Here is a 16,611-nt window from a genome sequence, read left to right on the forward strand (position 1 = left end):
AGTGTTAGGTGAAGGTGAGCTGCGGGCAGAGTCTAAGGCATAGGTGGGGGTACTTAACCACTTAAGGACTGGAGCCTTAAAACCCCTGTGTCAGGAATATAGCAGCTAGTTATGATGTTGGGATAACAGTAGTATATTTTCGTTTTCCTGTCTGCTGTGTACTTCAGATGTGTATGTAGGTGTGGTCATCTGGCTTTGGGGGAAGCTGTACTTGTCTGTATGACAGTGTGGAATACATTTACCCTCAGTTCCTCTGGGAGCAGGGAGCTAATTAGAAGCCCCATTATCCCAATATACAAATCAGGACAGAGTCAGGGAACTTCAAAGGCTAACAACAAACTCTGGAATTTACATATGACAGCCTGCTGGAATGTTGAGGAAGCCTTAAATCAATTGTCACCTGGAGTGGGAAAGTCCTTTTTGATGACGGAATATTGGCACAGGAAAAACCTTTGAAGCTGCATATCACAGAAAGGATATGACCAAAACTACAATCAGACTCAGTCTGGAAAGATTAAGTGTTTGAATTGCTTTGAAGTCTGCAAAGTGTGACAGGAAAAGGCTTGAAATTTGCATGTCACAGCTAGCCCAGATGTGACAAGGGGCTCGGCAGACCATGATGTCACAATCTGGGAAATTGCGTTAGTTTTGGGGACGGAACATGAAATGCCCCAGGCCACCCAGCGAACTATATAACTCAGCCTGGGACAGTCACAGATCATCTTCTCTTGGAGGTAGCGCATAGCTAGGGATGATCCCGAATCGGAAACGGCATTCTCCCGCCAACCACGTTCTAACGTACGCTGGTAATGTTATTTCCCTTTTATTTTTGCAACTTGTCTTGTGTATCCTTGTAACTTTTAACTTTGTTTTTGTAAATCTTTTGTATATAATATTTTCTGCATTGTTCCACTTTTTTCCTGGAATATTAAATCGTTATTTAATAAGTTTGACTTCTGCTGTACTAAGCTAACACTCATAGCCTAGTAGAGACTGAAGTGTAACTATGTATAAGTCCATGCCTGATTGTATGATTGAGCAACACTACCGTATACGATTGTAATAGCATTGAGTGTATGGGGCACTTCTGCGCTCGACAGCAGAGTGGGAAGTCTCGGAGTGGTTAACAGTATCGTTCGGAACGAATGTTAGTGGTTTTGCTTCACTACAGTGTAAGATTGCAATTGTGCGTGTGTGTGGGCGCGTTTGTCATACGTTGGCCTAAAGCGCGCAGTTGACCCAACGTACGAAAACGCCAGTGCAAGTAACTCGACAGCGGAGTGGAAGTGTCTAGCGGCAGCTAGTGGTGGCAGTGAGAAGTGTTCTGAGGGGTCACAGCCTTGTTTTAGCTTGACTAAGGCTGCTCCCCTCTCGATCTGGTCAAACCCGCAGTCGGGAACCGTATACGCAGGCGTGCCGCGGGGCCGATTCCTGACACCCTGGGACCAGACACTTTTTTTTTCCATTCAGACCACTGCAGCTTTTTTTTAACAAATCAAGGCCACTGCAGCTTTAACGGTTTATTGCTTGGTCATACAACCTACTTTTTTTCAAATAAAGTAAAATAAAGACATTTTTCAAATAAAGTAAAATTTATTGTGCTACATGTCTTTGATCAATAAATAGACACTTATTGGATTTTTTTTTTTTGTTTGGGTAAAAGTTATAGCGTTTACAAACTATGGTGCAAAAAGTGAATTTCCCCAGTTTGAAGCATCTCTGACTTTTCCGAGCACCTGTCATGTTTCATGAGGTGCTAGAATTCCAGGATAGTATAAATACCCCCCAAATGACCCCATTTTGGAAAGAAGACATCCCAAAGTATTCACTAAGAGGCATGGTGAGTTTATAGAAGATTTTATTTTTTGTCACAAGTTAACAGAAAATGACACTTTGTGACAATAAAAAAAAAATATAAAAAAGTTTCCATTTCTGCTAACTTGTGACGAAAAAAAAAAATGAAATCTGCCACGGACTCACCATGCCCCTCTCTGAATACTTTGGGGTGTCTACTTTCCAAAATGGGGTAATTTATGGGGTGTGTTTACTGTCCTGGCATTTTGGGGGTGCTAAATTGTAAGCACCCCTGTAAAGCCTAAAGGTGCTCATAGGACTTTGGCCCCCTTAGTGCACCTAGGCTGCAAAAAAGTGTCACACATGTGGTATCGCCGTACTCAGGAGAAGTAGTATAATGTGTTTTGGTGTGTATTTTTACACATACCTATGCTGGATGGGAGAAATATATCTGTAAATTAGAATTTTTTTATTTTTTTTACACACAACTGTCCATTTACAGAGATATTTCTTCCACCCAGCATGGGTATGTGTAAAAATACACCCCAAACCACATTATACTACTTCTCCTGAGTACGGCAATACCACATGTGTGACACTTTTTTGCAGCCTAGGTGCACTAAGGGGATCAAAGTCCTATGAGTACCTTTACGATTTCACAGGTCATTTTGAGGCATTTGATTTCCAGACTACTCATCACGGTTTAGATCCCCTAAAATGCCAGGGCAGTATAGGAACCCTACAAGTGTACCCATTTTAGAAAGACGACACACCAAGGTATTCTGTTAGGAGTATGGTGAGTTCATAGAAGATTTTGATTTCTGTCCCAAGTAAGCGGAAATTGATTTTTATTGTTTTTTTTCACAAAGTGTCATTTTCCACTAACTTGTGACAAAAAATAAAATCTTCTATGAACTCATCATACACCTAACGGAATACCTTGGGGTGTCTTCTGTCTAAAATGTGGTCACTTGTGGGGTTCCTACATTGCCCTAACATTTTAGGGGCCCTAAACCGTGAGAAGTAGAAACCAAATGCCTCAAAATGACCTGTAAAATCCTAAAGGTACTCATAGGACGTTGGGCCCCTTAGCGCACCTAGGCTGCAAAAAAGTGTCATACATGTGGTATCACCGTACTCAGGAGAAGTAGTATAATGTGGTTTGGGGTGTATTTTTACACATACCCATGCTGGGTGGCAGAAATATCTCTGTAAATGACAATTTTCTGATTATTTTTTTTTACACACAATTGTGCATTTACAGAGATATTTCTCCCAGCCAGCATGGGTATGTGTAAAAATACACCCCAAAACACATTATACTACTTCTCCTGAGTACGGTGATACCACATGTGTGACACTTTTTTGCAGCCTAGGTGCGCTAAGGGGCCCAAAGTCCTATGAGTACCTTTAGGATTTCACAGGTCATTTTGAGGCATTTGATTTCCAGACTACTCATCATGGTTTAGGGCCCCTAAAATGCCAGGGCAGTATAGGAACTCCACAAGTGACCCCCTTTTAGAAAGACGACACCCCAAGGTGATCGGAAGGGGGTCTGAGGGGGATCTGAGGGTTTGGCCGAGAGATCAGGAGCCCACATGGGGCAAATTAGGGCCTGGTATGATGGGTAGCAGTGACAGGTGGTGACAGGGGGTGATTGATGGGTAATTGATGGGTGATCAGTGGGTCATTAGAGGGGAGAACAGATGTAGATAATGCACTGGGGAGGTGATCAGGGGGGATCTGAGGGCAATCTTAGGGTGTGGGCGGGTGTTTGGGTGCCCGCAAGGGGCAGATTAGGGTCTGATCCGATGGGTAGCAGTGACAGGTGGTGACGGGGTGATTGATAGGTGATCAGGGTGTGATTAGAGGGGAGAATAGATGCAAGCAATGCACTGGCGAGGTGATCAGGGGGAGTCTGAGGGTGATCTGAGGGTGTGGGCGGGTGATTGGGTGCCCACAAGGGGCAGATGAGGGTCTGATCTGATGGGTATGATGGGTTGCAGTGACAGGTGGTGACAGGGTGATTGATGGGTGATTAGAGGGGAGAACAGATGTAAATGATGCACTGGGGAGATGATCAGGGGGGTCTGAGGGTGTGGGCGGGTGTTTGGGTGCCCGCAAGGGGCAGATTAGGGTCTGATCTGATGGGTAGCAGTGACAGGTGGTGACAGGGGGTGACGGGGTGATTGATAGGTGATCAGGGTGTGATTAGAGGGGAGAATAGATGCAAGCAATGCACTGGCGAGGTGATCAGGGGGGGTCTGAGGGTGATCTGAGGGTGTGGGCGGGTAATTGGGTGCCTGCAAGGGGCAGATTAGGGTCTGATCTGATGGGTAGCAGTGACAGGTGGTGACAGGGGGTGATTGATGGGTGATCAGTGGGTGATTAGAGGGGAGAACAGATGTAACCAATGCACTTGGGAGGTGATCTGAGGGCGGGTCTGTGGGCGATCTGAGGGTGTGGGCGGGTGATCAGGTGCCCGCAAGGGGCAGGTTAGGGTCTGATCTGATGGGTGGCAGTGACAGGTGGTGACAGGGGGTGATTGATGGGTGATTGACAGGTGATCGGTGGGTGATTACAGGGGAGAATAGATGTATACAGTACACAGGGGGGGGGGTCTGGGGAGGATCTGAGGGTGTGGGGGGTGATCAAGGGGGCAGTTTAGGAACTAATCTAAAATATAGCGTTGACAGATAGTGACAGGGGGTGATTGATGGGTGATTAGGGGGGTGATTGGGTGCTAACAGTGGTCTGAGGGGGTGATCACGGGGGGTCTGAGGGGTCCTGTGGGCGATCGGGCGGCAGGATCAGTGTGTGTGTGTGTTTACATACACAGCTACCTCCTCCCCTGGTGGTCCCTCAATCACTGGGACCACAGGGGAGGAGGCAGCCTGTATAATACACTTTGTATACATTACAAAGTGTATTATACACTTTTGCAGGGCGAGATCGGGGTGCTTACAACCCACCGGTGCTGCTAAATGGCTGGCGGGTTGACGTCGCAGGTGGACGGAGCCTAATGCCGGCGGATGCCTGGCTAATTAGTCCCCCAGGTGCCGCCGCCGATCGGCATTACGTGGTCCTGGGGGTGCCACTTTGCTGACGCCCATAGGTAGTGGGCGGTCGGCAAGTGGTTAAATTAGCAATACAAAGTCTGGACACCAAGGACGTTACTACTAGTTTTGTCACTTGAGTGACTCATCAGGGGCATGTGCAGATGCTGGAGAGTTGAAAAATATATCGTCCGTAGTTGTAAACGCCCACCTCACTGCTATTGGCTGGCTTCAGTTCATTATTATTATTATTATTGTTATTGATTTATAAAGTGCCAACATATTCCGTGGCATACTGTACATAGTAGGAAAAAAAACAAGGGGCACATAATGATACAGACAATGCTATACATCAAATATGGACATTGGTACAAAATACAGACCTGGCGGTTACAATGAAAGATGTAGCATGATGAATAAAATGCTGATGAAGTGCAAGCTATGAAATGAACAACAAAATCCAACACACAAAAGGGTGAGAGAGCCCTGCCCTTACGAGCTTACAATCTAAAGGAATGGAGGGGAAACACGAGGTGGGGAAGTATGCAGTATACATACCGTTACATTGTGTGATTTCAGCCACTTAAAGGATACCAGGGACGAAATAACCTAGAGAAACGGGGGGAGCAGGCTGATGAAGTGCAAGCTATGAAATGAACAACAAAATCCAACACACAAAAGGGTGAGAGAGCCCTGCCCTTACGAGCTTACAATCTAAAGGAATGGAGGGGAAACACGAGGTGGGGAAGTATGCAGTATACATACCGTTACATTGTGTGATTTCAGCCACTTAAAGGATACCAGGGACGAAATAACCTAGAGAAACGGGGGGAGCAGGCATATACTGTGACCTGTCCTGATGCCTACCACTTTCTATTCTCCTTTCTGCCCCCCCCCCCCCCTCCAATCCTACCTAAATGCAGCCTCTTCTGGGTCGCCAGAGTCAGGCACTACTGCGCAGGCCGGGCTGCAGCCTCTTCCGCGTCTTACAGCGTGCGCCCGTGGACGGGAGTGCTCTGCGTATGCCGTCATGCTGGTGATGTAGTGACATCACATGCATGCGCAGGGAACTCCCAGTCACTGGCGCGCGCGCAACCCAGCCAGTGCCTTCCAGTAGTGCCTGACTCCGGCGACCCGGAAAAGGCTGCTGGAGGGGCATTTAGGTAGAATACGGGGGCAGAAAGGAGAACAGGGTAGGCACCAGGTCAGGTCCCAGTATATGCCTGCTCCCCCCTTTTTTCTAGGTTATTTTAGCTCTGGCATTCTTTAACAAAGGGACACAGGCACTTGACAAAGAGCAAACAGCATGAAACGTTGAGCTGGTCTTGTAATGCTGTATTACCGATATATGGAGTAAGCGAAAATTTGGGAGATTTATGCCATTTGTGGATGCCTTTAAAAACTGCTCCGTTCCACGGATCAGTTTTTACATAGATCAGTTTTCCATCCATGCCAGTGTGTACCGAGCCTTATGCTGGGTACACACGGTAAGATTTTCAGTGCGATTTTGCGACCTGATTGTTTTTTCCACACGATTCTGCGCTCTATTCTCTTATCTTCATTCGTTTTTCTTATCTTTTTCCATTCACTGCTATGAGAAATTGAGCGCAGAAACGATCAGGTGCAATATTGGACATGACAGATTTTATCAATCGGATCCATCTATCGCATGAAAAATCGTACCGTGTGGATTAGGCATTAGGGAATGGTGCTGCCCAGTTTTGTAAGCACTGAGTGAGTTGCCCTTAAAGCACACCTTAACTGAGAGGGATATGGTGGCTGACCTATATATTTATTTTTTAAACAATACCAATTGCCTGGCAGTCCTGCTAATCTCTCATGCATCAGTAGTGTCTGAATCACACACCTGAAACAATAATGCAGCTAATCCAGTCAGACTACAGTCAGAAACACCTGATCTGCATGCTTGTGCAGGGTCCACGGCCGTGCAGAGGATGCTAACTTTGGTAGTGCTTAAATTTGAAAACAGAGCCCTAATTAATCAATCGTGCTAAATTGGGTATGTAATACCCGCTTGGCACACGCCCTTTGTTGGCCAGACCGCACAATGCCTTCCAATCGGTTTCAGCACACAGACCATCCAATCTTGTGGACGCAATCGATGAGTTGAAACCACTGGAATCTTGGCAGCAGACAGACCAGAGGGAGGCGTGCAATCTATTAAACACAAAATACTAGGCTGCCACCACCTCTTTTTAATGGGAAGAGGAGTCCCAATCTGCCTAATACCTGCAAATAGAACGGTTAAAACACACTGTTCTGACTAAGAACAATTCTAAGTAGCAACATTCAGAAGTTATAATTCTTTCTGTGTGTGGCTGAATAGTAGGGGTAGCTGAAGAAATAAATGACTTATTATTATGACTTGATTTATTATGAATGCAATATAAATAATTAATATATACAGAAAATCATTAAAATCAACAATTATAGAGACAATTGTAGCGCAGTATAAAAATAAAAAGGGAAGAAACTATGTATACTTAAGGTCAGGTGAAAATATGGCCTTTCTGGGAAAACACATGAAGTTTCTTTGTTTCTGGAGCAAAGTTCAAACAAATATGGCTGCTGCTTGATCCTCAAAGCAGCAGCATGTTTTCATGAAGATGGAAGTTTGGAGGACTCGGGGAGGAGTCCCTGCCAAGTTCTTTTGAATGACCCACATTTTTGGGTGGGGACTCAGGGTGCGGTTAACCTTCTGGGTGGGTTTCTTGTGCCCACCAAATATGACATTTTCCATATCTCAGCTTATGCTTCCCGCATACATATAACAACCACAGATTCATATTCCTCAGAATATGACAATTCCTAGGACATCAAACTTGATTAGGGTAACATGTTCTAGTACATAGCAGCTGAATACCTCGGGTTCTGGGGATGTCAGTGCACCAATTTAATATTAAAATATTCACCAGGATTTTAGGGGTGAACTACAAATGTTTCAGATACTAAATGGTTAATAACTGGGAACTATTCTACGACCCATCATATATGCCTTCTACCCATTTTGCACATTTTTCTTTTTTGATGTATTATGTTGTCTTGCTAATAACTCTTGCCAACCAGTGACCATCTCATATTTTATTTCTCATATTATGTTGTTATTTACAACATCTACTGCATTACTGTTTTTTATTTTTTTCCTCAGAATATGACAATTCCTAGGACATCAAACTTGATTAGGTTAATGTAACGATCGGTGAAGCACAGAGAGGATCTGATTACCGGTGATCTGCAGTATCACTGGGAATACAGATGTATACCAGATTATAAGTGATCTGCAGTATCACCGATAATCCGATATACCAACTAACCTCTGTTCACCTGAGTAGAGTGTAGTGTTTTGGTGTAACAGTAACACTTAGAGGACTAGGCCTCAGTGTAGTAAGGAGTACTACACAGCTTCCTTCCGAAGATCTGAGCTCTCCAAGGCGGGAGGAATCAGGCTGCCAAAAGCAGGAAGGTTTGTCTGAAAGTGACACTCTGGAGGAAGTGTCACTAACAGGACGGGGAACCGCCTCTAACAATAAGGTCGGTTCTCGAGGTCGGGCAAGCTAGGTCGTAACACACGGACAGATAAAGTACAGATACAGTAGGCAGAGGCGGAGTCTAAGGCACAAGCAGGGTTCGGCAACAGGGTATCAGAAATATCGAGGTACAAGATCAGGAGGCAGGAGCAGAGTCAAAGGACGAGCCGGGGTTTGGCAACAGAGTATCAGAAATATCGAGGTACAAGATCAGAGTTCAGGAGGATAGTCAGGCAGGCAAAGAGTCATAACAGATAATCACAATCAAACTAGTACTTTAGCTATCAACCAGAATCTAGCTAAGTGTAGGATTACAGCTCCAGCTGGTCCCGGCACACTTGCGGATCTGACTACGGATCTGGGTGCTTCCACATAAGTGATCGCAACGCCAGACACCAGAGAAGTGACCGGCTAGCAGTATATATACACTGGTATCCTTCCAGCACCACCCTAAGTGCTGGACCAATGAGCAGTGGAGCCAGAGTCAGCTGACCACCCTGGTCAGCTGACTCACTTCTGCCTGCCATAAAATCCCTGTCTGAGTGCGCGCGCGCGCGCGTCACTCTAAAGCCAGAGGGACTACGAGTCCCAGCCACAGCAGCCCCGCTCTGCGGTGTATCCGCAGCGGGACCATGCGCGCTAACCGCCGCGTCCAACGCGGCGGTTTCTCCGCGCTCCACTGAACTCTGCACGGAGACAGCCGTCTCACACTGAGAGGAGGCGGCTGCCTCTCCGTGTGCGTCCCCACTATGCGCGGAAAGAGCCGCCTGCCGCTGGCTCATGGCGGCGGCTCTTCCGTGCTTTCTCACAGTTAACATGTTCTAGTACATAGCAGCTGAATACCTTGGGTTCTGGGGATGTCAGTGCACCAATTTAATATTAAAATATTCACCAGATCCAGACCAGCAGAATGATATAACTTTCCTACCTCTCATATAAACGGTATTCCTTAAACAAGCTAAAAATCATATACTCCATGCAGTGCCGGCCCTAGACTTTTTGCCGCCTGAGGCAAAATTAGAAAAAATCGCCGCCGCCCCCCCAGCCGTGGGGGGGGGGGGTGCAGGGGCGCCGAGCTGGAGGGGTAGCTGGCATAAAGGGGGTATTGGGCCTAGCGGTGGGGAGGGGGGGTCAGACCCCCCCTCCCTTGCCTGGGTCCCCCGATCTGCTCTCCTCCTCCAGCGTTAAGTACCAGCGTGCATATGATGAAGAGGCAACGGGCGGGGGAATCACTCACCTCTTCCGCGTTCCATCGTGCGCTCCACTGACGTCACTTCCTGCAAGGCCGTCCACTTACAATACAGTGGGCGGCGTTGCCGGAAGTGACGTCAGTGGAGCACACGATGGAACACGGTAGAGGTGAGGGTGCCGCCCCCCCAGATCTGCCGCCTGAGGCAAATGTTTCACCCCGCCTCATGAGCGGGCCAGCCCTGACTCCATGTCTTCCTAAGGTTGGCTCCACAGCTCCACTGTGTCTAAGCCCTGCTGTGTGGGAAGCTCACTTTGCTGGGCTCACCAAATAGTATCCTTTTCAAAGAGCATGTTCACACTTGGGTGTCACTGGCCCATGAAGGAACTTCTTTTGATCAAGTTAATTTAAAAAAACATACCTTCACTGGTCAACAAACATACTTCATGAAAAGAGTTCTGCTCTACCTAAACATAAGATTTTGATCTGGCACGTCAATCGGTGCAGCAAACCAATTGCGTTCTCTTTTTTCATGGCTCTTCCGTGACACCGCTCTCCACAAAACTTTATTGGCGGTCGTAGCGCCCCCCCCCCCCCCCCCCACTTCATTTATAGCAGTATCAGGCATGCTTTAGGCCTCTTTCCAACCAAGTCTTTTGGCTCCACCACCCTTAAACCAGGAGTGATAGGTGCCCACCATTAGACTCACCTATCATTGCTAGGACGTCTGTCCCTTTTGATCAGCACCTAAGCTTTTTATTCAGGCAAAGAAGAAGTGGTTGCCAATATGCAGTGGATGCTAAGCATTAGTAGGTGCAAAACTGCAGTAAGTACCAAGGTGCAGTGGGTGCCCAGATGCAGTGGATGGTAAGATGCAAAGGTCCAGTTTGTGCTATGTTGCAGTGAGTGCTGAGGTGCCATAGTACAGTCTGTGTCAAGCTACAGTGAGTACCAAGGACCAGTTTGTGTTGGGTGTTTATTTGCAGTGGTTGCTAAGCAGTATTGGGTTCTAAATGAGTAGCAGATGGTGATAAAAAATAGTGGGTGCCATGTAAGTGCTAATTGGTGCAGGGAGCCATGTAAGTGCTGGGTACAGGCCTAGAATGGGTACTGGGTGCATGTAGGTGAAATGGACAGGACTTGAGTGAGTAGGGAGTGCCATGTGGGGTCTGGATGTGTTACTGCCAAGGGAGAGTACTGGGGCTCATATGGGTTCAGACAATTGGTGGGTACTGGATGCTATTTGGGTGACTATGGAAGCTAGGGTGCTATTTAAGGGCATATAATGGCTTGGGAACTTGGTGTGAATACTGTGCCATGTGGGTGTTGATTATGGGGGGCATGGGGCGTCATGTGGGTCCTAGGTGCAAATACTGGGTGCCAAGTGGGTACTGGGAGAGAGTACATGGTGTCATGTGGGTGATGGATGCTGGCTAGTGGGGTATTGGTTGTCATATGATCGTTAAGTGCAGAATCTGGGTGCCATGTGGGTTCTGGGTGTCGGCACAGGGTGTCATGTGGGTTCTGGTTATATGGGTGGGTATAAAGTATAATGAGGAGAGTGTGGGAGCCATGGGAGGTTGAGGTCAGTGTGGGTGCTGGAGGAAGGGTAGGTCACTGTTGGTGCTTGGGGGAAGAGGTCACTGAGGGTGCTGGGGGAGGTAGAGGTCATTGTGGGTGCTGGAGGAAGGGGAAGTCAATGTGGGTGCTGAAGGAAGGGAGAGGCTACTGTGGGAGCTGGGGAAGGGAGAGGTCACTGTGAGTGTTGGTGGAGGTAGAGTTCAGTGTGGTTGCTAGGGGACGGAGAAATCACTGTGGATGTTGGGAAAGATCATTGTGGGTGCTGGTGATGGGAGAGGTCACTGTAGGTGCCGCTTTGGGATGGTAGGTCCCTGTGGGCGCTACTGGGGACAGGAGGGGTGCTGCTGGGGAAGGGAAAGGTCAGTGTGGGTGCTGGGGGAGGTATAGGTCAGTGAGGTCAGTGTGGGTGCTGGGGGAGGTCACTGTGGCTGCTGGAGGGGGGAGAGGTCAATATGGGTGCTGGGGTAGGCAGGATCACTGCTAGTGCTGGGGAGGGAGAGATCACTGTGGGTACTAAGTGGAGGGAGAGGTCACTATGGGTGCCAGGTGAAGGAAGAGGTCACTGTGGGTGCTGGGGGAGGGAAGGGAGAAATCACAGTGGGTGCAGCTGGAGGAGACATCATCTTACTTGGAGCTTCATTTGCACAGCCAAAGGGGCTTTTATTGAGAATTTTAAGAGACAACCCAACCCCCACCCCGTCCCTCTGCACATGCCTGGCAGGGTTTATGGCTAAGATTATTAGAAAAAGAGGCTAATCAGGACAGCCAGGCAATCTGAATTGTTTATAAGAAAATAAATATGTCACCCTCCATATTCCTTTCAGACCATTTCTGTTCTCTATTTGGCAACTGTTTCATACATGCTAAATTCAGAAATACAATCTGCAATTAACATTCTAAGATACTACAGTCCATATTTTATTTAACTCTTTTGTTTTTCATAAATATTTTCTATACATTACTATATTGTAACGAATGGGGAATTATCTCCGTGGTCAGCGCACAACCTGTGCGCTGACACTGCGGAAACCCTCCTCAAGTGTTTAAACAAGAGAACCCAGCTTTGGTACGATGCACCTGTAGAGAGGAATTCCCACTGGCAGGTGGAGCTGTGGAGTGCAGAGGAATAAAGCCTCTGCACTGCCACAGATGTCAGATAGAAATTGTACGAGGTGAAGCAATACAGGGCAAGATAGCCCCTCAAGAGAGAGAGTGAGCACAGAGACACAATGTATGTATGTCCACCAATCTAGTCGCCACCCGGCGACGGTGAACATACAACAGCGAAGACCAAGTGGGAAAGCAATCGCAAGAATGGCGATTGCTAATAGAGACACAAGACTGAGTAAAGACAGAGCATAGGAAGAATACAGACAGAAGCAATAACAAACTGTAATCCAACATGACGGAGCAGACAGGACTAACTACACGCGGTCACCACACATTAAGACCAATAGCGACAAAGCGCGTGCAAGGCATGGTCACCGCACGTTAAGTGCAACAGCGACAAAGCGTACCAACCCTGACTAACCAATGAAGCACAAAAACAAACAGACCGCGAACCCTTGCTAATCGGTTACCTCACCGAGACAACAGCAAGCGTTCGTTCCAGACAAGACAGACAGAAGGAGTAACCAGTAGCAACCGCAGCTCTGGCTACACTCCTAGACAGAGTACAGAAGGAACCACCGCCTCTACCACTAGAGTGGATGCGATCCAGACAGACAGACAGATGGAGCAACCAGTAGCAACCGCTGCTCTGGCTTACACTCCTAAGACAGAATACAGAGAGATCCACCGCCTCTAACGCTAGGGCGAATGCGATCCAAACAGACAGAGAGATTTCCTGTCAGCCGCCGCTGGCGACAGAGCAACCGCAACAGATAAGACAGAACTAGGCAATACAGATAATAAGCAACCTGACTATGCTAGAAGGAGTGCTAGAGCTCTCCCAAGGATAACTACTCTAAGATAATATTAGCAAACAATTAGCAGAGGGCTGAAACTCAAGGTAAGTCTAGCAGGATCAAACCTTTATGACCAGCAGGGAATTCTGGGAGGAAATGGTATTTATACTGCAAGCCTTCAAAGGAAGCAGATAAGAAATGTGCATGACAAGTGGATGCAAATCCCTCACCAGAACAGCAACTCTGATACTTGCAGAGAGAAGACAGGTCTCTTTTCCAGGGACCTGCAGCATTCAGACCTGAAAAATGGTCAAAAAGCTGCCTGCCTGTGCAGACAGCAGAGCAGACCATTACAGTACCCCCCCCCCCCCCCCCCCTCTCTAGGGACAGCTTCCAGTCGTCCCTCAAAACTGATATTTCCAACAAAACAGTCTGGCTGAACACTCATGAAGGTCGACAAGGCCCAATTCTAGAATCAATCCTCCCGAAACCGAACTCATTGGAAGCAGGACCCACCGAAACGTGCCCATCAGTACTACAAGCCTCAGCGTAACACCCATCAGAACTGTGAGTGCCAGAGAAGAACCCATCAAAACTTTCCAAGCAATACCCACCACCTTCCAGGGACCGTCCAAAAATATCAAACCTCCCACAATACCTATTCGAAGTGTCCCTATCAACACAAAAACCACTGTTGATCCCATCCAGGGTACCAAGAAAAATTTCTCCCAGAACACTTTGAAGCTCCGCAGAGATCCCAAGAGGCCAAAATGCTCATTAGGTTCACATGGAGAACTATCAAGAACCCCTATGGAACCCATGACAATTCCGGATTCAGGATTACCAGGACAACCATCAAGATCAGGGCTTTCAGGGACCAATTCTGGGCATGCAGGTAGGCCGGCAATATCAGAACATGTCTCCACCGAGGAAGCATCTGAGCATGCTGGTAACCGAGACACACTTGGGCATTCTGGCTCACAGAGCGCATCGGGGTACACTAGTACAAGAGAAACTTCTGGACAAGTCGAGGAACTGCAAACCTCAGAATCAGTCACGACAAGACCAAAACCAGGACCGGGTAGAAAATCATCACGAGTAGTGGTCACCAGTACTGGTCTTTCAAAAGAAGACTTAGACTCAGACTTAGAAGTCTCTGTGACTGTAATTGTATCTAACCAAAACTCATCATTGACTACGCTTGACTGAAGCTCCACAAGAGCTGCAAAAGTAGTCAGCATAACAGCAATGCCTACTGAAGTGGGCAATATCTCAGAAGGAAAAAATAAAAGAAGGAGGAGCGCTCCTAGTGTAACATCGCTTTATTAAAACAATTGCGCAAAATAAAAATTCACTTACTAGATGTAAGGTGAATACAAGCATGTAAAATTCTTTAAAAGTCCTTCCTTGGCGATCGCACCTCAGACTGCCGTGGCCATCGGAGTCGAGAGGGTCTGATGGAAAGTGACCCTGGATGCCCCAAGGAAAACCGTGTGCTGGCTGCGTTATAACGCGTTTCGGCGTTCCACGCCTTCATCAGACCCTCTCGACTCCGATGGCCACGGCAGTCTGAGGTGCGATCGCCAAGGAAGGACTTTTAAAGGATTTTACATGCTTGTATTCACCTTACATCTAGTAAGTGAATTTTTATTTTGCCCAATTGTTTTAATAAAGCGATGTTACACTAGGAGCGCTCCTCCTTCTTTTATTTTTTGTCTCTTATAACAAGCCTCTGACAGCCGGGCTCTAAGAGGAGCAGCTAAAGTGTGACGTCATTCGGCCACCCTTGACTACTGCCCTAGCAGCGCAAGATTTCACATCTTTTTCATCAATATCTCAGAAGGACCTGGGGGGCAGGAGGTATCTCCTAAAAGTTCTGCACCCTTTGGGAGGAACTCGGAGACCTCCAGGACATCAAACAAAGCCTCAGGAGCATCATTTCCCAAGTTTTCTGACAAAGTAATCAAAGATTCTGAACTATCCATGTTACAGGGCGAAACATCAAATACATTTTGCGGGCAGGGCAAATGTCCCAGGGATTGTTCTACGATACGCTGAGACTGAATTTCATCTTCATGAACAGGATGCACAGGAATATCCACTGGAACAAACACTGATTCCCTGACTCTAGTTGCACTGCACGCAGAATCCTGCATAGCAGTCAAACCAGACTGCAATTCCGAAATGGCAGAAAAACAGATGAGATTAGTTGCAATACCTAGACTAGCCTCTGGGCTCCGTGCAGGAGATTTTATGCAAGGTAGCATTGACTCATCCAGAGTACAGGGTGGAAAGTCAGTACTTTCTTCAGAGCAAGAAAGGGACTCACAAATGTCAGTGTGAGTGGACATAGTTTCATTCATGGTACAGGGTACGCTCACAGAAATATTCTCTGGACAAGGCAAAGATCCCTCAGTATCAGATTCGCAAAACCAAAGCGCTGTCTCACCCTTAGACTCGGCTAACAATGTCGAATCCGAGGAGTCAGAACGCAAAATTAGCGAATCTAAGATCGCTTTTGATTGTGAAACTGAAGCTTCTAAAGCGCAAGCCTCCGAAATCTGTGGACCAAACTGTAAAGTGTCCAGGACAGGAACACTGGAACAATTTTCATCTGGCAATGTGCTTTCACAGGTGTGAACAGAGTGAGGCATAGATTTATTTGCAGAAGAAGTTGCGACAACAACATGAGGAACTTTATTGGACATATCAACATTACTCTTGAGGTTGCATAGTTTAAGAATTTTCCCCATAGCAGGATCATAGATGGAAGATCTTAAAGAATTACTGTGAGAAAAAGATCTGTTTTTAAATGACAAGGGATCCCACATATCTTTGACAAAACTGACACATTCATGTTGATCATAAACTGCAGGAACACCTGAGAAACAGGCATTAAATCGCACAGATTCTAAACTCACTTGCTTTACCCCAGAAAGGCAGGAACAATCATCCGATAACGGTGTCTCTTTATTGGAGTCAATTGATTGGTGTGTATGCAATTCATCCAAAATCGTCTGCCACACACAAATCACCGGATCCACAAAACACTCGTCACACTCATCAGATTCAACCAAAGTGTACACAGAATTAATACAAGCATTAAGAATCTCTTCGCTTTCTGCGATGTAAAAATCGCAAAAGCCTTCCAATCAATCTCGAACTCCTCAATCAAAGCCCCAATCTTCCACGGAGCAAATGGAGGCTCAAACAACCCTGTATCAAGGTAACACTCATACGGGTTGGGATCAGGAACATGCATGGATTTTCTTATTCCTGTAATATATTGAATAATTCTGCCTATCATAGGATCCACATATGCTTTTGCTTTGGGTAATGGATCTTTCAGCTGGGAGGATTTTCTAGACACAGGCTGAACAATTTCATTGTCAACATCTATAGGAAGTGTTTCACTCAGGTGTTTGCGTCTTTTAGACTTTCTCTTTTTAGCAGCTTTGAATGGCTGCTGTTTAAATGCAAAAGAGCTGTCAATGCATTCCTCCTGCACACGCTTAGTAACTGAAGCAAGATCTGAT

Source organism: Hyperolius riggenbachi, chromosome 9 (assembly GCF_040937935.1).
Source record: "Hyperolius riggenbachi isolate aHypRig1 chromosome 9, aHypRig1.pri, whole genome shotgun sequence".
NCBI lineage: Eukaryota > Metazoa > Chordata > Amphibia > Anura > Hyperoliidae > Hyperolius > Hyperolius riggenbachi.